Genomic DNA, 25,085 nt, shown 5'->3' with positions numbered 1-25,085 from the left:
GTTTAAAGAAATACACCCAAACAAATATTTCGAAAGGAGAAGGCAACCCATCATTAAGAAGATAGAGGGCGGATTGATTGCCACAGTCATAAGTAAAGGAATGAAGTAGTATTTTTGTAGTAGGATATGAGCTGCGAAAATAGGATCGGACTTATTGTTGAATAAATTGTAAGAAATTGTTTCCCGTACTTTGAAATGGTAAGGTGTAATGTAAACTACTTTAAAGTACAACTATTCTCTCTCTCTCTCTCTCTCTCTCTCTCTCTCTCTCTCTCTCTCTCTCTCTCTCTCTCACAAAAATTATAATTGAAAAGAAAAACTGATCATTTAGCCTTACCTGAAAGATGAATTTAATTAATGCAATTATAAAATCTTCAATTTAGTTTAGGATTCCCATCCTCAATTAACGCGACTTATCTCTCAAATGCAGGAGCGAACTTCACTCGGATCCCCAAGTATGCAAAAATGGGTAAAACTTTTGTGAAAAGTTCCAGCAGAGAGGCCATGAATGCTGATACATGATTTTTTTTTTTTCTGTAATTTAATCCTGTGATGACGTTGTCTGAAGTTAATTGAGTTGCGTAAGTTAATTTGAATGATTTTTTTTAGAACGGTCTTTTTTTCAGGAATGGTATAGAAATATATATTAGTAATAATTTCTTGTATGTCACTTGTTTTGTAATATGTCCTCTGTATTGATTTTGCTAATGTAAAGAAATATTGCGACTGCAAAGGTTCTTTTATAAGTATCAGTGATATCCTCCTCTGAATATTTTCCAGAAAGGCTGCAGATATTTTACTCACACAAGAGCAGAAATTCTGTTGAGATTCGTTTGACGAACATCACTCATACAATCGAGCTCTGACTCCAAGAGTCGCTACCATGAACATGCTTATAGTGCGGTGCCGACTGCCAGTTTGGCTTTTCATTGCGTCCATGTAAATTAATTCTGTTGATACCGAAATATTCAGGGATTTTGAAGGGAAAAGGGCAATTGTAATAGCTTCCAAATTTCGTTCAATGAATTAAAGCAAAGAATGTAATAGATGACAAAGCTAATTTTTTATCACCTAACTCCCCACATGAGAGGGAGAGAGAGAGAGAAGGGGGCGGGGGGAGGCCGGTTGCAGGAGAGTACAAATAATGGCAAAGTATTCAACGCTACGGCAAGTCTTTTAGTAAATATATAACATTACTACGTAATTATCGGAAGCCAGTATTTTTTTTTTTTTCTGATTACTCGCTTACTTGCTTCTCAGAATATAGGTCGATTTCAATTACTCTATGTTTTATCTAAGGTTTTTTAGAAGTTGCTCTCTAAGCGTCTTCTATCAGAATTAAAGTTTGGGTTTAAAAAGCCTTAGAACTTTGGTGGACTCTTCTCACTATCTACTGTTTTGCAGAGAGCTCTTGATAAGTAGGTAGTGGAATGATTATTAGGCGATGCTTTTATCATATCTAATTCTATTTGGCTTAATATTTGATGAACATACACACATATATTAAGAACTTGACTAAATATATGAATATACAACATCCTCTCAACGGATTTACTGACTCCTAAATTTTCATGATCGGTTCAAAAAATTTCTTCTAAGAATCCTCACTTTTTCTTTTGCCTTTTATTTTCTGTACCAAAGGATCTCTCTCTCTCTCTCTCTCTCTCTCTCTCTCTCTCTCTCTCTCTCTGTGCGCGCGCGTGTGTGTAGGTGTGTATGTGTGTCAAGGAACAAAAATAGATAGAGAGGTTTTATCAGCTGGTTGAGAAGGAAAACGAATAAATTAGAACTAAGAGTAGATACTTTAAGAATAAGCTTCGAGTGTTCAAGATATTCTGGAATGAATGTCCGCGGCAGAACTTTAACAGCTTGACCAAAGCTTGGTTTGCACTTACATAAGCATTTTTGTGCACAAGTACAGAAATGAACTCTTTGAGATCATTGACTAATGTCAGTTAGCGGCTCTGACCTACTTTTAATTTTTCAATTTGAGATCTTTGTAAAATTGATCACCTACTTTCTATTCCCTCCAACAATATGATGACACACATTGCTATGCAGTTGGATCAGTTGTCCACTACAGGAAAGAAAATTATTCCGATAGAATATTAATGAATTATATTTAACGAAATAACAACAGAATATTTGGCATCAGGTCTCCCGAGTAACTTTTTAGGGGATGTGGGTTGATGTGGGATGTGGGGTCGGGGATGGGGATGGGGTGAGGAGGACCAGAAAGGATCGTTAAGGAAATCCGCTAACAAAAGAGTGAGAAAGTTTTTTATTTCTTTCTTTCTCCTTTCGTATCCACGGTTGATTGTTCTTTGTCTGAATGCTTATAAAAAGTCGAGTCGAATGATATAGCTCTTGTTGGTATTCTAGACAAAACACAAAGCTTACCGTTATTTGAAAGTACTTTGTCTCTCGCTTTGTTTTCTTTAACTCGCAATAAGGGACCGATGGTTGTCTCTCATGAAGGAAAGGGGAATTTCATTTAATATCTAAATATAAACAGTAATGGTAGTATTTTCACAACTGGAAACGGATGACTTTCATGGACTAGAGATGAAATATGGAAAAATGATAAAGAGTTGTTAACCGTCAGTTAATTAACCCATTCACCAGTATACCCAGAGGTCGATCCTTTTCTCTGTTAGTTAACATATGATAGTTTTATCATGAAGCAAGGTTAATCAGGCAGTAGGGTAACTGCGAAGATATAGCCCTGTTTATGTAGTATACATAACAATAAAAAATTTCCGTAAATCTACTTTTGCAGTTTTCACACCAGGTGAGACACTCTTATCAAACCGGGAAATTGATCAAAACTAGACTTTGTTTCCGAGACCCTCTTTCAATGACCATGGTTTGATTAATTAAGCGTCCTTCAGTCCATTCGTTGGATAAGTTGCGTTCTCTCGCCATAAAGTGCGCAAGTATGTAGGGTCATAGCTTCCCTACAAGCGCTTCGCTTCAAAAGAAAACTTATGTCTCTCAAGTAATTTCCCAAAGACTTACTCTGTCTGTAGCAAGACTTAGTAATGGCAATAAACAGAATATCTGGCTAGTCTATGTACGGTTAGTCTGTTGTAAAGATTCTTGAAGAATGTCTTTTTCACGTTAAATATACTCATAAATATGCGTATACATGTATGTATATGTATTTCAGCAAAGGCCTGGTAGGAAGGGTGGCAGTAGAGAGGTAGAGTTTCCGTCTCTCAGCAAGCATTCAGGAAATTGTTATACCAATAACCTTTCCTCATCTCACCTAAACTCCCTATCTATCTATCCATCTATCTTTGTATCTATCTATCTATCTAGCTATCTATCTATCTATCTATCTATCTATCTATCTATTTCTATCTATCTACATACATACATAAATATATATATGTGTGTATGTGTGTGTGTGTGTCGAGAAGAGGTGAATCACAAATTAGGAGAAAAAAGCAAAGGTAGGTGGTTGTGTGGAAAGTGTGAAAGTAAAAAATGACAAATATGATAGAATATTTAAGCCAGCACTTATTGGTGGGAATGCAGTGTGGATTTTGAAAGTAAAAGAAAACGGTTGAAAGTTTTGAGAGAGGAATTGTTTGCATAGTTATAAGTAGTATAAGGTTGTTAAAAAGTAATGAAATGTTGGTACTGTAGAAAGGTTCTACTAAGTGAAAGGATGGATTAGAATGTGTAGATGTCATTCGTCAAATGAAAAGAATTTAGGAAGATGAGTTTGTGTTTGTGGAGAAATTGCACATTTTGGAAGAGTTAATGAAGGTTATGACATTATAATTCTTACAATCTTCAAAAAAGGGAAGAATTAGTCCCCTCACCCATTCCGTTGCAACCTTTTACTTGTCAAGACCTACCTACTTTCCGTGCTTTCGCATATATGGAAATGTAGCTTAATTGTTTTCCCAGGGAAGAATGATTATTAATTGTGAAATATGGGAACTTTTTTGGAGTTATCTGTCATTACGTAAGGCACATGGAGTCGGTGAATTTAAAAGTATTTATTATATTCCTTTTTCCCCGTGTCTATGAAAATTTTCTTTTAAACAATTATTAATATCTGCATCCGTTATTTTTATGTTTGTATCATTAACTATAATATTTGTAGACGTACGGCATTCTTCCGGTTCCACCAGATGATCCAGAGCGGTTACTATCAGGGCGCTTTTTGCAGATTTTCTTAAAGAAACGAATTAAAATTCATCTTATCTTTTGGATCGTAGACGTCCTGATTTTGAAGAATCCTCTTGGCCTCCGAAACACTTCCAGAAAGGAGCGGTAGATATTCCGGTCACACAGCAACAGCCTTTCGGTTGGGATTCACTTGAGCGATCTTCCTTCTATTGACCGTTAATTTCCCGAATTGCTTTTATAGAAATGCATTCAACTGTTTCGACTTGCAACTTGCTTTTGCACGAATGACGTATGATCGTGCATTTTCTCGATGGTGATATGCCAGGCTCTTTTCTCGTTTGTATATGTATCAAAAGTTGTATTAAGAAAGAGAGAGAGAGAGAGAGAGAGAGAGAGAGAGAGAGAGAGAGAGAGAGAGAGAGAGAGAGGAGTACAAAAAAAAGTAATATTTTTTTGCAATCAACTTCACGTTGCTATTGTTTATCAAAGGGCTGATTCTGAGGCGATAACATATCGTCATGATATGGTAGATGAGAGATATCAAAGACGTTCCTTTGCATGCCGGTTAAACACATCTGAGATACAACTCATGCAACAAGTGCTTTCGTTGGCAATCATGTATTTTATTTTAACTATATTCACACGTTCACCATTTTAACGAAAACCGGAAATGCTTAAATATGACCTCATATTTTAAGGTCATAAAGGTTTAAATGTATTTATCCGGGAGAGGACTACAAAGTCAACTGACCACTTCAGTCACCACATCAAACACTACCACAGAAGCCCTTCAGTAGTACAACTTTTACCCCTGACATAAATCATCCTAAAGAATTTAAGATTCTCTCTCTCTCTCTCTCTCTCTCTCTCTCTCTCTCTCTCTCTCTCTCTCTCTCTCTCTGTTCCAGAGGAGCCGTAAAAGGAAATGGTTTGGTATAGTCACTTAGTTATTCATCATTGTTATTAGTATTTTATTTACTGTCTCATTGGTCTTTTATTCCTTAGTGGTCTTGTCATTCATGTTCGTCGATATGTTGAAATTGTCATGTTTATATTATTGGAGAAAAAGCAACGGATTTGCTGTCTCTTTTGGAAAGAGGACATTATGCTAAGCATCGAGATTTTTGCGCGAAGTCTTGCCTTTTTAAACTAAGTATCGAAACATTAACCGACTCATTCCGGGGAGACGTCAATAAATTCCTATTTGAATGCGGGTCTTTTTGTTTTTTGTTTCTTTACTTTCTACTCCCATTCCGATCAAGCAAATTCTGTGGTTTTCATTAGAATAGTGGAGTTGTGAAGGAATAGAGTTTATGCTTGCGGAGCCGTTTATGTTTTGGTAGACCTTAATACAACTGAAGTTTCTTCGATATGTTGCATCCATCTCATAGTGTTGATGTAATGTTATCGTCTGAGGATTATCCCTTAGAAATACGTTATGAATAGGAAAACTGGTGGACAGAAATGAGGCCTTTATACTCTACTGGCATTGAACCATCTCTCTATTTTGTTCTCTCTCATTTTGTGCCATTAAAATAAATATACAATTTCTGGACGCTTGTACAGAAAGTTAATAACTTGCGGGTATATGTTAGTTGTGCAAAACCGAATTGTCAGTCTAAGCTTCGCTAAAAAGATGTTTATGAAAATAGTTCTGGAAATTAGTGGCTTATAGATGAACGATCGCTCGTCGGACAATTTCCAACCGAAATGTTGCTGCTCTGTGACCAGAATATCTGTTGTTCCTTTTGGAAGAGGTTAAGCTGCCAAGCAGGATTCTTCGTAATCGTGATGGAGTGATAAGAGGATGCTCCTGTGGTAACCTCTGTGGATCATTTCCAAATATTTCAGTTGATGAAACATGCATAATCGTAAAGGAAAAAGACAAGGATTATTTCTTAAAATGAATTTCCATACACACTGCAAAAATAGCCGATTTAATGAATATACTTTCACCTGCTTAGCCTTTTTATCTCTAGATTTATCGTTTTCCTGGTAAAAACAAAAACTTCATCATATATCACCAAAATAATGTTCCTTCTTTACTAGGGATATTTTTAATGTACATGCTTCAAATCCGTTAGACAAAACAAGTGATTTGGTTATTGATGAAAGAACTCGAAAACAGTAAAACCAGTTAGCGAGTGGCTCTTCCTTGTTAATGAAGTCCTTATGTCCGTTTTTACCTTCTGCGTCACTTCTGGTCTCATTTTTTCCCTAATTAGTCCTAAATTTGAGATTAGATTTTATTCGGAGTTCATGAGAGAGAGAGAGAGAGAGAGAGAGAGAGAGAGAGAGAGAGAGCTTGCTCTTCCAATCCGCGTCCACTATAACTTTCTTTTCCAGATATTTCATCATGGCATCATAATTTTGATACTTTCACAGCATCTTGGATAGTCCAAGATCCTCTAGCGGCCCAGTAACTCAGGCTTTAGATATTTTGATATTCCAGCACATTTCGGTATCCATTACTTCTCATCTTAAAGACGTCCGAACTGTAACTATTTTCTGAATCTCGTCTATTCCCCATCTCCTCGTCCATTTCCATTAGGGGGACGCTTCAAAGGATCCTTTTCCTCAGCAAATATTTCAATTTCAATGCACCAGGCACAGGCCTTTCCTCCCGAAAGGTATATTGAATATATAATATATATATATATATATATATATATATATATATGAAGAATATGTGTATTTATAAATGAGAATGTGTATGTATGTATACAAATTTAAATATCGGTGTGCGGTAACTGTGGTTTCTTGCTGTTACTGACATTTTTTTGTTTTATGTCTTTTCCTTCTGGTCATTCCTCTTACTATTTTATCCTTAGGCATTTGTTAACGTTTACCGATCTAGTACTAATGTTGTCCTTTATGCTTGATGAATGCATTAAAAAAAAAATAAATTAAAAAGTTTATAGTGTAAGGACACGGCCTGCACTGAATATCACTGCGCTTCAGTACAAAATATTCCCCTGATTATTGGGAATCCATTATTGGGAATATCTTTTATATTTTATTTTTATCTTTTTGAGGTCAACGGGAAGAGGGCAAATCATTTAGAGAGAATCTCCATCATATGGCCGGTTTTGGGGCTGTATTACATCTGGCATTTTGAAGAATTTACCGAGAGAGAGAGAGAGAGAGAGAGAGAGAGAGAGAGAGAGAGAGAGAGAGAGAGAGAGAGAGAGAGGTTCTGAAAACCACTAGTATAAACACTATATGATCCAACTAAGAGAAATGAAAAATACGAAAATTCATTAATTAAAGGAATGTTGGAGGTGAAACATTATTCTCGGAAAAAATGAGTAACTCAAATAAGGAGTTATATCAACCGATCTTCTGCGATTGTATTTCAAAGCTTAAAATCTTTTAAGAATAGAGGAAAGCGAATTCATATCCTTGAATAAAAGCAAAATTCATTCTTTCAAGGAAAACAAACAAGCATGAAAACTAAAAACGCTAATCATTATAACCTTACCTAAGAGGTGAGTTTTATTATGCAGTTATAAAATCTTACATTACATTTATGATTCCCATCTTTACTTAACATGATTTATCTCTCAAATGAAATAAGATTTAGAAAATATGCGAATTCCACTCGGATCCCCACTTACGCAAGAATGGGTGAAAGTTTTCTGAAAAGTTCAGTTTAAGTGAACGGGTAACTCCGGTAATAAATTATCCCATGAAAAGAAGTACTCAGGGACTTCAGTATCCCATGACAAGAAAGGCTCAGGGACTTCAGTATCCCATAAGGAGAAAGGCCCATAATGCTGAAATATGAATTCGTAGTGAATTTAAATAAGTTCATTAGAATGAACTTTCTTCAACAGTGGTGTCTCTTTTTTTTTTGTAGTTTCATTTGTTTTATGCATATGCCATCAGCTGTGATTTTGGTAATATTCAGAGATATTGCATCTGTACGAGACGATAGTAGGCGGTGTTCACTGAGCAAAATATAATTACAGTTAAAGGCATCTCAGTCTTTATGAAGATTAAGAAACCTGCATGGCTTCTGAGGACCTTCGGTTGAGATTCATTCTATAAACATCCGTCCTGCCATCGAGCTCTAACTTGAAGAGTCGCGTCCATGAACATGCTTAAAGTGAGGCGCCGATTGGCAATTTGGTTTTTTATTTCGTGCATGTAAATTAATTAACTCGATACTGAAGTATTCAAACATTTTCAGATGACACATGCATTTCCAAGATTTTCAGTATTTTGCAATACGGAATAAAGAGAAGAAATTAATTTATATTAAAACTTCTTGTTTTTTGGCCTTAAAGTACTTTGAATACTTTTGATTACCTTACTTACACACAACATAGTAGAGAGAGAGAGAGAGAGAGAGAGAGAGGAGGCGGGCTGGTGGTAGAGAGAGAGGGAGGGGGGTTGGTGGTTGAGAGAGATGGAGGGGGGTTGGTGGTAGAGAGAGAGAGAACGTGCGAGTAACGGGAATAAAAAAGCCAAAACTGGTCAGAGGATACATGCTAATGTAGTCCTTTCGATAATTTAATAAAATTACGTAAAGACTAAAAGTCAATTTTGAAAATTATTTATCTAATCGCAAGCATATAAGGAAAGGATAGCAGCTGGATCAAAGGCTCTAACGAAAATCAACCGTCATTCAATTTCAGATGGCAAACGCGAAATTCTCTTTCATCATTCACATCTCCAATGCTCTATTTTAATGAAAACATTAAATTTTAATAACGAACATTCAGTATTACTATTTTTTCAAGTTTTTGATTCAAGAGGATTACAGTGGATAACTTATTGTTTCTCGCGTGAAAACGAATTTCAGAGGAGATCGGGAGACAAACCGACGAACTGCTTTCTGTCTGATTATAATGACTGAATTCACTGATCCAAATATGGAATATGGAACACATTCACCACTTTCATCGGACAGCATGTTCGGGATGAATTACAAACAGCTCAGACACATAGATGTCCACACTACTGAAAGCCCCCTAAAGAAAAGAGCACTACCACAAAAACATTGGTGATAATACTCCCAGTTATCCTTCTTTGAAATGCTGAGAAGAACTGACGTGGAACCAATTATACAGGACAGAAATAATCCATAGATTGCCCTAATTTCTCTAGAAAACCATTGATTAACATAGAAACACTATCCAATCAACTATTGCTCATCGATCAGGTAGAACGAAGGCAACAACTGATGAGGAATAAATGAAATAAAACAAGAAAAAAAGAAACGGAGAAAGTATTAATGGTAAAGGAGAAAAACAAACAACTATACGAAAGTGACAGAGAGCATACAACTAAGCATTTCAAAATTGCGACTAATATATCAAAACAGTTTCGACAGACCAACATGCTCGATAGCACTCGAATATTTTGTTACTCTTGTATACAATTTCTGATATGTAATGCGAAAAAAAGTTGCAATAATAGCTGTTGTATTAGAAGTAATAGTAGTATAAAAAATATTTCTATAATCCTTAATGTTCAATCTCATATAAAGTTTCTCAGTAAATCTTCAGGGAAGGTTGTTATACCAGTGGCCTTCCTTGATCTCGGTTGAAAATAAATGCCATAATATGTATGCATCCTTATTTACATACGTACATATATGAAAATAGACTGTGGGTTTTGAAAGTGGATGAAAGAAAAGGGTTGAAACTTTTGAGGGATATTGTCTGCATAGTATAACAAGCAAAAGAAGATTATTGAGAGGGTGAGAACTGAAGATACACAGATGTCCCAAAAAGTTTAGATTAGAGTGAAAGGCTGGATCAGAATGTAAGTGAACATTTTAGAAGCGATTTTAGTAAGTGTTATATCAGGTAATGATCCTATCTTTTTTACAACCTTATACAAAGGAACAATTATTCTTCTTACCCTTTCTGTTGGAAACGTTTTCCGCCGAACTAGACCCGCCTTACACACCATAGTCAACCCCCCCACTACAATTTTACCTCTCTACCACACTGCTTTCTAAGTAAACCCATAACTCCCCTTGTTTCTATTCTGTTCGTTAAAGTTTGAATGACCTCTCTTACATTCTCAGCTATTACTACCATAAACATTTTTAAAACTGTACAAGTCATGCCTCCGATGAAAATATGATTTTATTTATAAATCTCCTCTGACTCTTCGTCTCCTGCCCTATCTTTCGGATCTGTTAGATATGCTTTGGGAGAAATTCTGGAAGTGCAAAGTAGATTTCCTGAAATCAAATGCGATTATTCTAGAAGAGCTAACATCCGGAACGTACAGTTATGAGAGAATAAGACGGAATAAAGAAGTCGAGGAGGATGACCAAATGAGAGAAAGTTAAAACAACTGAAATTACGACGAGAAGGGAAAACTGCTTCTGACGTCTCACTAACTATCGTCATGAAAAGAGACTTTAGACATTGTTCATTCCAAGTAACGATTGGAAACATCACATTCCGAGAAAAGAGAAGCGTTTTATGATGTTATATTAGGTGAGGCTGAATCGACATGGAAAACCTATATGCAAGTCTGTGGTAGTTAATTCTGTAGAGATAAAAATGTACCCATGATATGGGGTGTTCCTCGACTATAAACTTTATTTCCAGCGCATAATGGATCCTCATCATTTTTTCTGTTATTGTCCTCAGTTTAGTTGAAACTTACTCATCAACCAAAGTTGAAAACAATAACTGTGATTTTCTTGGTATTGCTGACCACTGCGCCATACTAATGGCCGATTCTTTTAAAGCAAATCTAACCCTTCTGGTACTCCCTTAATGGACTTCGTTCACTGATTCTATCCTCTCTCTATGAGAGATATAACGGATAAGTCGTTTTGGCTAAGCAACATTTGTCTTTGAATTGTTTTAATCTAATCAAGAATCAAAAGGTAAATATAGCAATTCCATGTAATTCACTGTCGTTGAAAATTCAATAATCATTAACCATAAATCAATAGAATGGAAATGGGTTTTTTTTATCCGGGATGATGGTTAATGGAAGAGAGAGAGAGAGAGAGAGAGAGAGAGAGAGAGAGAGAGAGAGAGAGAGAGAGAGACGTCCCATAACTATAGAGAAAACAGATTAACGTTCAAATGCAAACCAAATATATCTTGCGTTAGTCATGTAGGTATTCAGATTGTTAACAAACTTGCCAGGGAGAGAGAGAGAGAGAGAGAGAGAGAGAGAGAGAGAGAGAGAGAGAGAGAGAGGGGGGGGGGGGGGGAGATTAATATACGCAGCGGAACTAATTCACCAGTTTCCTGATTTCCTTTTGAAGTTTTAAATACTGAAGTCTTCAGTTTAATAGGAATGGACAGGTAACTGTGTAACTCTTAAATCTTTAACGTAAATAATTCAGAAATGACATAAACCTAATAAAGATATTAAGCAAGATTCAGCATAAAATACTTTTCATTCTGCAAAAGCCTAATTAAACATGAATCCATGATGCCAAATATATTATACGTTCGCAAATAATATTTGTGCCATTGAATCAGCATTTACAATAAATGATTGTTTAACTCTCTCTCTCTCTCTCTCTCTCTCTCTCTCTCTCTCTCTCTCTCTCTCTCTCTCTCTCTCTCTGTAACATTTCCATTCCTTCCAAATGTGTTGCACATATTAGTTCCTCGACATACCCCAGATCAGACTGACCCTCCGAGGGGGATTTTCCATAAACGATTCTCCCAGTCTCCCCCGGCCACTAAAAGGTAACCCCGTTAATGTATTCACAAGGACCAAAGAGAGAGAGAGAGAGAGAGAGAGAGAGAGAGAAGGGGGGGGGGGGTGTGAGGAGCGCTTTGGAACTTTAACGCATTCCGCAATGAATACTTCAGTTGCCGTGATCTTCAGTTAATCAAATAGGGAATTTATGGGTACAAAAACGCATCATGGACAATCCACAGTAAATATTGATATCCTGGAAACTTCCCCTCAAAGTTTTACATTCCTGTTCTCGGAGATCACACTCTAATTTGTATTTAATCTATTCGTAATATCTTACGGGCGCTCCCACAATAACGTATTAAATGTATTGAATATCATTCTGCCGAAATCCTTCACCCAAATTTACTGAAATTAAGGAGAGCCTTTTTCCCACCACATCATCATAGATGCAGTGTAGCCATCTTCTGTAAACCACTTCGTGCTTCTCAATTTGTAGAGTGCCGTCATTCTCATATTGTTTAGGTTCCAGGCTCTTTTACTATCCACTTCTTAAGTCATTCATTACGTTAACTGTGAAACTGGAACAATCTTTCGAACAGTATTACTGATGCCAGTGATTCTAAGTTCATAAGTGATTGTCTCAGTGCGACTGGATTGCCTGTTTACTTACTTGCTGTGTATGTATAAATAATGTATTTCCCCCCTGAATTGTAAAATACTTATTCATCTGTGTATTCTAGCCATTTATTTCTACTCGATCATCCAGTTATATAACCATAAAGCAGGTTAAATCTGAATGTGTGTGTGTTTTTTTTTTTTATTTTTGGGGGGGAGGGGTAGGGGCCAGTTTTGCTGTTTACTAGTATGCATAATTATCTTTTTGCTTGATCATTTGTAGCTATTTTTTGTTTATATGTTATTTTTCTTTTTTTCACGTATTGTCAAAATAATATACAACAATATACATTCCAATGTATAATTGCACTTTAAAAGAGCTGCATTTTCACATGCAACAAATCAAAAGCGTCCAGATGAATGATTACATATCAAGAGATCATAGGTCATTGATTCCATGGCCGGTTAATATTACAGAAAAAGTTAATGTAAAACGAACTCATGGATGGTTATATCCAGATTTCAACATTCATATAAGTCAATGTGAAAGTATCATTCAATTCCTTTTTATTTACATGAATATATATATATTTTTTTATAAATTTGCCAATCAACGAGTAATTCGAAAGACAGTTAAATTACCGACTCTATATAGACTTATCTAAATACAAAACATTCATAACAGAGAAGCGTCATGCTATAGTTATTGCTAATGTAAAATAATTTTCGTTAGAATTTCTGTTTCAATGCTTATATGTTGACTAAAATTCTTCAATGTACATGAAATACAGAAATGATTTAATTTTACAAAATTATTTTAGGTTTGTATATAAACAAATTGCACGTTTTTGCGTAATAGTAATAGTCACAAAATTAACCCTGTTTGGCCAGAAACGTTGTCATTAAGTCTAGACAATAATATCATGACTGATTACACACACACTCATATAAATTTTCACGTCATTTACAACTGCATCATTAGAACGATAAAACGGGAGACTATTCAGCAATTATATTCTCAATAGAGCTTACTCTAGCATCCAGAAATAATAATATTATGCTCTCTTACTTTGAGCTTGATATTTTTTTTATATTTTCATATCTTTCCGAGAACGTATTATTTATGTATGTACTTTAGATTCAATGAGTTATAGCATTTCTGAAAGAAACTACGGTACTTTGTAAGAGATACCTAGGAACATTTAAGGAGAATTACACCAATTTAAGTCAAAACGGTCGCAGGATAAATTAGACTGGCAGTTCAGTAATCAATAGATCAAAAGATGTCTTTTCCCGAAATCTTGCAAAATCCGCAGTTATAAAACTTACTTCCAATTGTAGTTTTAACTTGGCTCCGGCTTGTTCTATTTGAACCCTTGAATAAGTCAAATGTTTAAGAATGACCTTAAAAATATGATCGTTAAATTAATTACAAATTAGTTACCTTAAAGATATTTTTTGTATCTAATATGTGTTTTGTGAAAATGTTCACTTTGCGTAGGGAAAAAAATTATTATTTATAGAAATGAAATTTATTGAATTTTATTTTTATAACATTTTTGTAGTCAGTTACCGTCCTGTATAATCTTTTATTTGTCTTGTCTCTGCTTTCGAGCAGTTGGACTTAATCTTTTATAAACCTCTTAAATTGTACCCCTGTTTTGGGTAGTTCTCTTCTCCAGGTGTGATGGATTCCAGGTACATGTTTTCCTTTATAATCCTCATCTGTCATTTATACGAGCTTTCCTTGTAAACTACTTTCATATTTACATCAGTCTGCGTAGTAAAGGACGTGAAGTCGAAAGGCCTTGCAGCGGTACTCCATTGTCTCACTTTCCTTCGTGGATTTTGCTTTTACTTATATATCCATCGCGTTCCAATTTTTCGTGATTCGCGCCCGCGCACGAGCCTATGCAGACTATTTTATTAACATTAATAATAATTAAAGAAATTAAGATTTTTGGTAACAAACACATCTAAGATTCATACTATCACTCCTTAAATACTCCCAATAACTTCTCAATTCATCGTTTTGCTTCGTTCCCTATAACAGGAGCCCCTTTATTTTTTCATATGAACAGAATAATTCTTCCTTTATTGGCAGTCCTTTCTTCAATCTCTATTCGAACCCCATCAGACACTTGGCTCCCTGACTTAAATTAACGCCTAAAGATTATTCTAGTTTTTTAATATCAAAAGTTTATTTCATTATGTGTGGAAAAAGGAGAGAGAGAGAGAGAGAGAGAGAGAGAGAGAGAGAGAGAGAGGAGAGAGAGAGAGAGAGAGAGAGAGAGAGAGAGAGAGAGAGAGAGAGAGAGATTATTTTCGGAAATTAGAGGTAGAACGAAGCATGAATGCCCGGATATAGTCGAAGAGGGAAAGAGGAATATTCAACAAAACTTAGATTTTTTTATTTGCAGGATTCATTAGTAATAAAAAATAAATAAAAATGCTGAATAATTCACATAAAAAAAGGCAAAAATTTTGTGATGATCTGGAGTATACCCTTATTTTGACATGGACACATTTTAAAATATGAAAGACGTATCTCTCTCTCTCTCTCTCTCTCTCTCTCTCTCTCTCTCTCTCTCTCTCTGTATATATATATATATATATATATATATATATATATATATATATATATATATATATATATATATATATATCTATATGTATATCTATATATATATATATATATATATATATATATATATATATATATATATATTATATATATCATATGTATATCTATATATATATATATATATATATATATATATATATATATATATAGATAGATATAGATAAATATATATACATATATATACATATATATTTTGTATATTGATATTTTGAAATAGCTTCAAGTATTTAATTAGCAAACCATTTTATGTATCACATAAAATATGTAACCTTAATTTCCTGTCAGCGATTGACAAGAATGATAATTCGCTTTGAATTATGACCTGACATTCATAAAAACAGCTAGAAAATGTCGCATGATATTCAGTCGAATACACAAATTTTTTTTTCTTTGCAAAATAGAAAATATTAGTGAAATAAAAGGAAATTCCAAAGTTTTCAGGTAAAATTGACAGCTTAGACTAGGTTTTCACCGAGAAACCCTCTGGAGTTCATAAGAAATCGCGAGATTAACTTAGTTGCTACTTAAAGATAACAACATAGATAACAAAGATAACATTAGGAATGCAGACTTTAAATCCTAACCATAATGTCCTTGAATTGGATCACAGGCGAATAATAACGTTAAAGTTATTGCAGACTTCATAACAGAAAAATATACAGATATAACTAAATGTGTAAATCAAGAGAGAGAGAGAGAGAGAGAGAGAGAGAGAGAGAGAGAGAGAGAGAGAGAGAGAGAGAGAGAGAAGGATAGGATCAGCAAGGAAGAGAAAAATGGTCTGGAAATACAAGTAAAGAAACATATACGAAAGAATATTAGATGAAGACGCCGGGAACTTAACTTCATTTCTCAGCAAGAAGTTATATTAGACTGACGCGTTAAGAACGAAGCCTTGGGAGAAGAATATTGAAAATTATAATAAAGTGAGATTTACCCTGAAGGGCCCCGTCATCCCACCAATGCCTGCATTTCAAGAACGAGCGAGGAAACCTAAGAAGATTTAGAGCAATTCCAATTATTATACGAAAATTTGTTTCTTGACAGGAAGCCACCAGGAAATGAATTTGTCGCTGTTTTGGATTTAGCTCAATTCACGCCGGTATGGGATTCTGCTTTTAAAGCAGTGCTTAGGTAATTGATTATTTTATGGAGCTGAAGTTGGAAATAATAAGAAATTAAAAAGGCAACATTGAAGGCTGAAACCCCCTTAAACCTCACAACTACCCTTCCGTGGGAGAAAAGGTCAGAGAAGCAATGATTAAAAAAGAAAGTGAAAAGTGAAAAACTGGTATTGTAATAAATAATCAGAATCACAAAATACGAGAGGAATTAGTGACGAGTGAAATAGAATTATGCACTTTGACTCAATACAGATTCCCCACTAGATGGCGGAATGCAAAACATGAGGGATTATTGTGTAGAAAGGAGAAATTTTCTTTACTGGGATGCTGTAAAAGGTTTAGTGCAATGATAAATTCCTGACAACTACCAAAAAATATTCCAATTGTTAGAAAATAAGACGCAATTTCTTGTCCTACGAGCCATATACACTGTAAGTGCTTAAAATTCCCTTACTTTTCGGGAGCAAAGTTTTCATCATAGAGAGCTCATCCAAGTTCGTCAATGTTCAAGGGAACGAATCCAAGTAGGAAGGTATTTTCATAAGTTTTCCTTTAGTTGCTAAACAGAAGACAATGAATTCCTGTTGATAAGATTTCGATGAAGGCCCAAGGTGAGTAATCTATGACAGGGCTTCCCCAAACTCTTCAAGATGAGGACCACCCCCAGGGATTTGAAAAGTTACATTATGCGTCTCTTACAGCGCTGCACAGATTTACCTTTCATAATGACTATAGCAATAATTACATTTCTTTTCTCATTACATCAGTACTGGTGTAATATGAATGCAAATAATAAAAATGACAATTTTACTGCAAATGCAACAGCAATTTATAACAAAATGTTTGTCCGTCTGTCTATCAGTCTCTGGCCATAAACACAAAGCAGATACAAGTACTCAGTGGTTATTTGTAGTGTACTATACCCCACAGGCTTGCTCAAGTAAAGAAAAAGCATAGTTTGTTTTTTGTGGAAGTAATTGTTCCTTCAAAAGGATAATCATCCAGAATCCGGGTGGTCCCTTGTTAATAAGATCAACCAAGGACATTCATCAGTATTACATTTCTTGTAGCTTAGACAAGTTCTGCAATGTACACACATTAAAAAACTGTAATTGAGAAGAAAATGATAGTAAACAACGAGGAATAATGACTAAAGCTATCACCATTTCCCCAGGGCATCAATTCTGGTGAGTAACTGATGAGATGTCTTACATCATAAGCTTCACCACTTGGTCAGACTTGAGTCTGCAAAGAGCTGGTGTTCACGAGCACGATATCAACACATCCTTATGCTTACAGATATTCCAATTTGGCTTAGAGCCAGAGCTGATTGACGCTAACATCAGAGGAAAATGCTGACAATCATGATACAAAATAAGGCGCATGCTAATAACAAAAGATAGCGACGGAGGGGTATTTGGCATGAAACAAGGTACAAGAAAGTGAATGTTATCAGACTAAAGGTTAAAAGAACAAAAAACTAACGGAAGGCGCTATAATTCAATCTTGAAGTTACACTGATTAATCCAAAATTGTTCCTTTGCACTGCGTCTCATTAGGATTGGGCGTTTCAGTAGGAATTCTATTGCGATATCCAGTACCAGCATGCGATAACTTTATTACTTCTAATCTCTGATTTGTGTAAATTCTCTTATTTTAACAGATTTGTTATTCAAAAAAGAAAACCAAAGAAAACAGCAAAAGTGGAAACGAAACGGTGCTGATTAAATTTAAAGCTTAAACGATGATAATAGAGGAATTTGTGATAATAAATCTTAACACACAGTTAACGATAAACGACTGAGGTTAACGCACAACTGTAATGGCAACACTAATTAAGAGCAGGTGCTGTTCAATTTGCTTTATGACATCAGAGGAATTCCCTTATCATACCAGAGACGGCATGAAAGAAGTAACAGTTTTTTGGATATTCTGAATTTTGTGCTTCTAATAACGTTCACAGAACCGGCATGAAAGTAAAACAATGCTATTTATAAAATAATATTAAATAATATCAAGAAGCAGCAAAAATGTCCTGTTTGATAATTCCGTGACGATTCTTATAACTCAATATTTTGTTAGTACTAAAACACCAATGACTTCACAATTAAACACTAAATCTCGTCAACTTATGAAACTTCCGTAAGTGAAATTTGCAAGGACATTTTAATGTAGAATTGTCTGAATCCTTTCGCTAATAAAAACATCCTTTTATGTTTTATAGGTAATAATTTTTAAAATTCGTTCAACAATATTAATTACTAACTTCAACATAATCTTCACAAAAAAGTAGTTCAGAAATTAATTGCGGCGATGATTTCTTCTTAAACATTTTCTCTTCTTCCGCCATAAAAAAGTAATATTAAATATCAAGATAACAAATATATTGAAAAATATTTCCCCTGAAATATCCCAGGAAGTTTTAAAAAGGCCAAAATAATGGCGAGGACTTTTAACATAGCTCCAAGACTTACTCTTGAAGAATAAGAATTCAGTTGACAAGGAAATTATAGAAACCACGCTCGTTCTATCATTAACAAAAGTTTGCGTGGAACATAATTTCTTGAATCAAAAAGAGAGAGAGAGAGAGAGAGAGAGGAGAGAGAGAGAGAGAGAGGCAGGAACAGAAGGCAAAAGAAAATTTCCAAGGACGGCGAGTAAGGGAAGTCAGTGAGAGAGAATATGACCACGATGGAAATACGTTTCTTTCTCTGTGTGCGGCCAAACAAGACTGGCGCTCCCGGTTGACTGATACTGAGAGAACGAAGGCTCAGACGAGGGTTGATGTAATGAAGTGGTATATACCCGGGGGTGCCTCATCATCCTGCGAATAAAGTGAACTAAAGCTGAATGAAGGAAAGTCCTGAAGCAGTAAGAGAACCCCGAACCAAATGAACTATTGCATGAAATGATTAAGGACCAGATTGTAAAAAGATCTTTTCAAGACAAGGCAGCTTTCAGGAAATGAAATAAATGAAGGAGCTGAAACGAAAAATCAATACTATTCAATAAAACATTCCCCAAAATGGGTATTGTAAGACGGGTTAGGATTTGGTGAAGGAACTGTTTCTTAAAACCAAATTGAAAGATATACAGTTGACTGTCGAATGGCAAGAAACTGAATGAAGGTAGAGGTATTTGTAAATTATGAATGTAATTCTGTGGCACACATAAGAAAAATACACCAGGATGATCAAACGAAACGCTTAAGACCAATCTTTTAATCAAATGTTCTGAAGATGTTATCCAGCAGGCAAGGAATTATCAATAAAATTTCGGTGGAAGTTTAGAGTCAACATCATTAGCAGGAAAACTCTTCGGCCTTGAATTTTACCAGGCGTAGTCTTTGCTTTAAACTTTTTCACAATATATTTCATGCTATTATCGTTATTACCTACGAAATACTAATATAACTACATGGTGCATTGTATGCTTAAAACAGCAAACAATACTTACATATACACGCACAAAAACACGAGATCAAAATGGAAACCAAGTAAATGAAGTAATGAATCATACAGTATTTGGAGGAAATATAACAGACGATGTCAGGCAGAGAGGAGAGATAAGCAGAGTTGAGGTGAAGCAAAGGAGTGAGGGTGTTTGTAAAAGCTTAAGGAGACACTTGGAATATCTTCAGTGCCGATGGAGGAATTTATTATGGGATTGTTTGCCCGGTGTGTGTACGGGTAGTCGATGTGCTGCAGATGAGCCTTTCATGAAAGCATTGGAAGAGGCTAATGTCGAGGATTTTTTTCTCTTTGTTTTTGTGTACTGGTTCATCCACAATTGTGCATGTAAAATATGAACATGAGCATTATCTTGTTTTTTCTCTGCATCCAACACCTGTTCAGGGAAACAGATTAATGTAGATCTCGCATTAGTAAAACCCGTGGTTTGCTCCTGACCCTCTGCCACCATTCAGCGCTGCGTCAACTTAGAGTCAAGAGAAAAAGGATGTAAGTAAAACAGCCTCATCCCTTAAGACGCGCTAAGAACCCTGAGACTACATTGGGTAAACATCCTATGACAGAAATATATATATATATATATATATATATATATATATATATATATATATATATATATATATGTGTGTGTGTGTGTGTGTGTATATATATATATATGTATATATATGCGTGTGTGTGTGTTTGTGTAAATACAATGTTCTGCTAAAATAGGATACGTCTCAAGTATAAAAGGCCCATTGAAACACCGGTTTAAATCTAAGAATTATATTTTGGTGTTCTGACTCCCACCCTTACCAAGTAGTGAGGTAACCCAAGGCATCACCTGAGGGCATATCTCCTGCTATATATTTCGCTAATGCAACTTCTTTTGTCCTTCACTAATAAGTAAGAGTGGAAGTCAGTGCACCGAAATATAGTCCTTAGCTTTAAACCAGAGCGTTTTAATGGGCCTTTTATACTTGAGATATGCTCTCTCAACCGTTAAAATAAGGTTTTGGGGAAAATGCTGTACTACGCGACTTGAAACACGCCAACCGACGCAGTTGAGTAAAGTGCGAGAAATCTAGATCGTCAAAATGCTAAGAACGATGACAATATATTATCTGAAACTGCTGGTGTACACCAATCATTTGTTGCTCTTATCAATGAAAAAATGGGGATTATCCTGGAAGATCACCAAACCTCAAATTCCCTGGTCATATTACGAACGAAACTATTCACTCGCCGGCATTTTCAGTTGCACATGTTTCCGTGGGCTCGATTTGTAAAATTACCTGGGTGACCCATACGATGCAGTCAATCCAATAATCAGTAGGCAAATTTCCACAACTTTGTTATGATTATCTCTAATCCTGTCCTGTTTTAATCTTTGGAACAAATCAACATAACTCTGGAAATACAAACAGCTTTTCGGGGTGACTCGTTGTCTATAAACATTTACACAGTATACCAGAGAGACACATTCTGGGAGGATCACTCACTAGGTGCATGAGATCTACGAGAATTCAGTTTGTTTAGCGCTGAAATAAGTTTTGAAAGCTCCCACGTCTTCAGTGGACAAATCAATAAACCTTGCTTGAGTAAAAATGTCTTGATTGCTCGATACGAAGCTCAGCTAATCACCTGTTACTGGAATTGTGAAACTTTATTTGGAAATCACTCGTGAAGGATAACCACAGCACTATATACAAACGCATTTTTAATACAAAACGTTTCTTGTATAGTTTAGTTTTAGACGAAAAGAAGATACTTCTGATGAGAGGAGTGCTTGGAAAATGATACTAATGAGGAAAAGAATTTGTTTTATACAGTATTGTTATGCTGGTACTTTTTTAAACTTTTCCACACTTTGCGGGAGTATACCATAAGATTTAAAAGCAGAATAAACAGAATCTCGACAGATTATTTATGAGAATATGCCAGATTAATTTGAATTTGTAGAAGATCGGTATCAAGATTTGGCAATGGAAATTCATGGAAGATTTTGGAAAGATCAGCCATGAATTAAGAGCTAATTAGTCCTAATGTGATTCAAACTTGCGCAGTTATACTGTTCTGAATTTTGGAGGTTTATGTTCTGTCTAGCCTCCTTGAATTATGACGCTCATCATCATTATGGTTCTGTTCCGCGGTAAAGATGATGTCTGATGAATTCTGGGGAATCCTTATGTCACTCTGATAAACGGAAAAACATTCATTAAAATATCAGAGAGAGAGAGAGAGAGAGAGAGAGAGAGAGAGAGATTGATTGATTGATTGATTGATTGAGAGTTATCTGGCGTCACAACTACCAGGGTCACCGACGCCGATGATTGATTGAGAGTTATCTGGCGTCACAACTACCAGGGTCACCGACGCCGATAGAGAGAGAGAGAGAGAGAGAGAGAGAGAGAGAGAGAGAGAATTATAAGTAACTCTTTGTTTTCTAAAAGGTAGTCCATCTTTGTATTATGCTGATTTCAGGATATTGAGATTATTCCATAGGAATGTTTACCTGCTTTGAACATTTTCGTCCGAATTTTTTTCATATATTAGAATTTTTCAAAGTATATTAATACATTTTTATCAGAGAGGAGTGTGTTTTTCTGATACTACTCAGAAACAGAGAGGATTTGCAATTTTCCTTACAATACTGCAAATGATAGCAAATTTGTATAGGTTAAGTCACCGATGATTGTCCTTTATATTGTTTTAATATGTTTACATTATTTTCATCAACAGGACGATTGTTATAAGAATTCATTCTCGAAGATTGAGATCTTCGGCTCTTCCATCCCCAATGTTTTTCTTTTATCCATCCTCATTATTTTCCGGTTTTCTCTCTCTCTCTCTCTCTCTCTCTCTCTCTCTCTCTCTCTCTCTCTCTCTCTCTCTCTTGAATACTGCAGTTTCTTGACACCTCCCAAGACCGCCACAAAAAGCTGTTCCCAATAGTGTATTCCCAGATACTGGGGGGATCGAGGGAAGGAATTCCCTTGTTTGTAGTTTGGAAGCTTCATTTGTACCACTTCATATCAGGTAGTGAGGATGTGCCGATTTGTTAGATTAATGGTTTTCTGCTTATTTTGTTGATGCGATCAACACGTGAAAATTATTTTAGGATAATAATGAAGCTGGACACACCTATTAATAGATTTCCCATGATTAACTTCTCTAGTAGAGAAAAAAGAAGGAAAAACGAACAAAGAAAAATATTGAAAAATTTTATTCCTTTAAAAATAGAGAAATTCTCGAAGGAATTATATTACTCAGAACGATATTCATTTTAGTGCCACATCTAAATGGGAAAAAATAAGCTGGAATAATGGAATTATTTCTGAAGTTCTAAGAGTAAAGTCGAACTGACGTACTGGAAGTGAGTCACTGCACATAAGACTGTTGCTTCCATACTAAAAGGGGGAACGGGGCTTAGCCAAGATTCTGGAAGTCTCATAAAAACGGGATAAAAATCCGGAAGAATAGATGCTTGGGGCCTTAACGGACTGGAAGACCTGAAGAGTCTCTCTCTCTCTCTCTCTCTCTCTCTCTTGTATGCACTGTTTTGTACGCGAACATGTGTCTTAGCGTACTGTCAACTACTGACTAATTTCCATATTGTATATTCATCTTCCTGCCGTTTTAAAAGATGCAGCGTCATCTATTCAACAGAAGACTTTCTTTTGAGAAACGAACAAAATCCAGTCTCAAGATTAAGACTAATGAGGAAAAAAGTGCGAGGTGTGAAGGAAGAAACGCGAAGGTAAAAACGACCACAAAGGCTTCATTAGGAAGGAGGAGCCTCTCCTTTGACCACCCAGATGCAAGTTCCTTGGCTTTGCTGGTGTTGTTGTCTTCAAATTTTTTCCTCCTCTCTATTTTCCACCTTTGACTTACTTTGTGAATCTTGGATGAAAATATTTGCTTAAAACTTACATTTGGCTTTTTTCTTTTGTCTTTTCTTTTCGGTTCCGTTATCTATACGTTGGGAGAAATTCTGGATTTGCAAATTTGGTCTCTGTAAATCAAAAGCTGTTATTCTATAACAGCTAATATCTGGGAACATACAATTATACAGGAATAGGAAGATTTAAAGAAGAAGGGTTGGATGAGGCATTGATCCAATGTTAAATGAACTGAAGATATAAAAACAGTGAAATACCGCTGCAGACCTCTTACTAACTACCGTTACGAACGGATATCTTAGGAGATGCGTTATACTAACTGATACTAGTATATGGTAGTTAGTTCTGTAGAGATAAGACCTATCAATGATATGTGGGTATTTCTCGATTACAAACACTATTTCCATGAAACAATGGAGCCTTGACCCTAGTATAGTTCTAACTTACACATCAACCACAGTTAATACCTGAGACTATTAGTACTTCCCTACCACAAGTAGTGATACTGAATTGTTAAAGTTATTAGCTAGCTGAAGAACAGGAGAACATAAATATCCAGATTCAAAGTTAACCGTCAAACTCCGGACGAGCAATGAAACTTGGAGAAACAATGCATGTGGACCGACAATATTTGGAAATACATTCACAACAGATGATGATGTGCCACGAATAAGCGTACAGTAAAAAAAAAAAAAGAAATAAAAAGAAAAGAAAAATGGTTGCATAATGAACCCTATTTCCAGACTAATGTACTTTCCAGAATATGACTCTCTTGGGTGGGCGTCAGCAACCTTCAACACTGTCCAGCTGTTCAGTATGAAATTAGGTCACCTAAGCATGGTCAAATTTGCATTGGCCACTTCCGTTCGTACATAGTCAAATCTGCTGATTTCCTATCTTATACAATTAAGAATTTTTCAAAATATCCTGCCTTTAAAAGGCTGCATTTGACTGTAATAATGTCTCTCCATTTGTATCTTATAATCAATCACTCATTTGCACATCAACCTTTCATTCTTTATTTGCTGCCTTAGGGAAATCTTTTCATCCCAGAGTAGCTCAATGTCACTCCTAAATATTTGAATAACTCCATGTCAAACTTATATTTGCTCTTTCTCAAGAGCCAGTATTGCTGATCCGAAACGCTAGAAACTGATTTTTTGTATAATGGAATGACTTCGTACTTATAGTACATTATGGAACGTTGCTGTCTTTTCCACAACAAAGATCTGCACACTGAAGATAGCTCCTTAATTAATTCTTATGGATATAGTGCATTTTGACGAATTTTTGTTTTAGCATTTTGAAAATAAAATTAATGAAAATGACAGTTTGTTGGTCTGACTGATATTAGTTTTGTCTAATGAGGCTGGCAGTCTTGTCATCCGTAAGGGTACCAAGGGGGGAAAAGGGCAGTAAAAACTTAGTGTCCGCTGAAAGTAAACTCCGCGACCTCCATTGAAGAATGGAATCTTGGAATTTCCTCCTTTACCATTGCTAATATCTTGCCACCTCTTCAGATGTGAAACGTTTATTATACAGCCAAATGTTTTCATAAAAAAATAAGAAG

Source organism: Macrobrachium nipponense, chromosome 14, assembly GCF_015104395.2.
Source record: "Macrobrachium nipponense isolate FS-2020 chromosome 14, ASM1510439v2, whole genome shotgun sequence".
Classification (NCBI taxonomy): domain Eukaryota; kingdom Metazoa; phylum Arthropoda; class Malacostraca; order Decapoda; family Palaemonidae; genus Macrobrachium; species Macrobrachium nipponense.
This window is presented reverse-complemented; position numbering follows the sequence as displayed.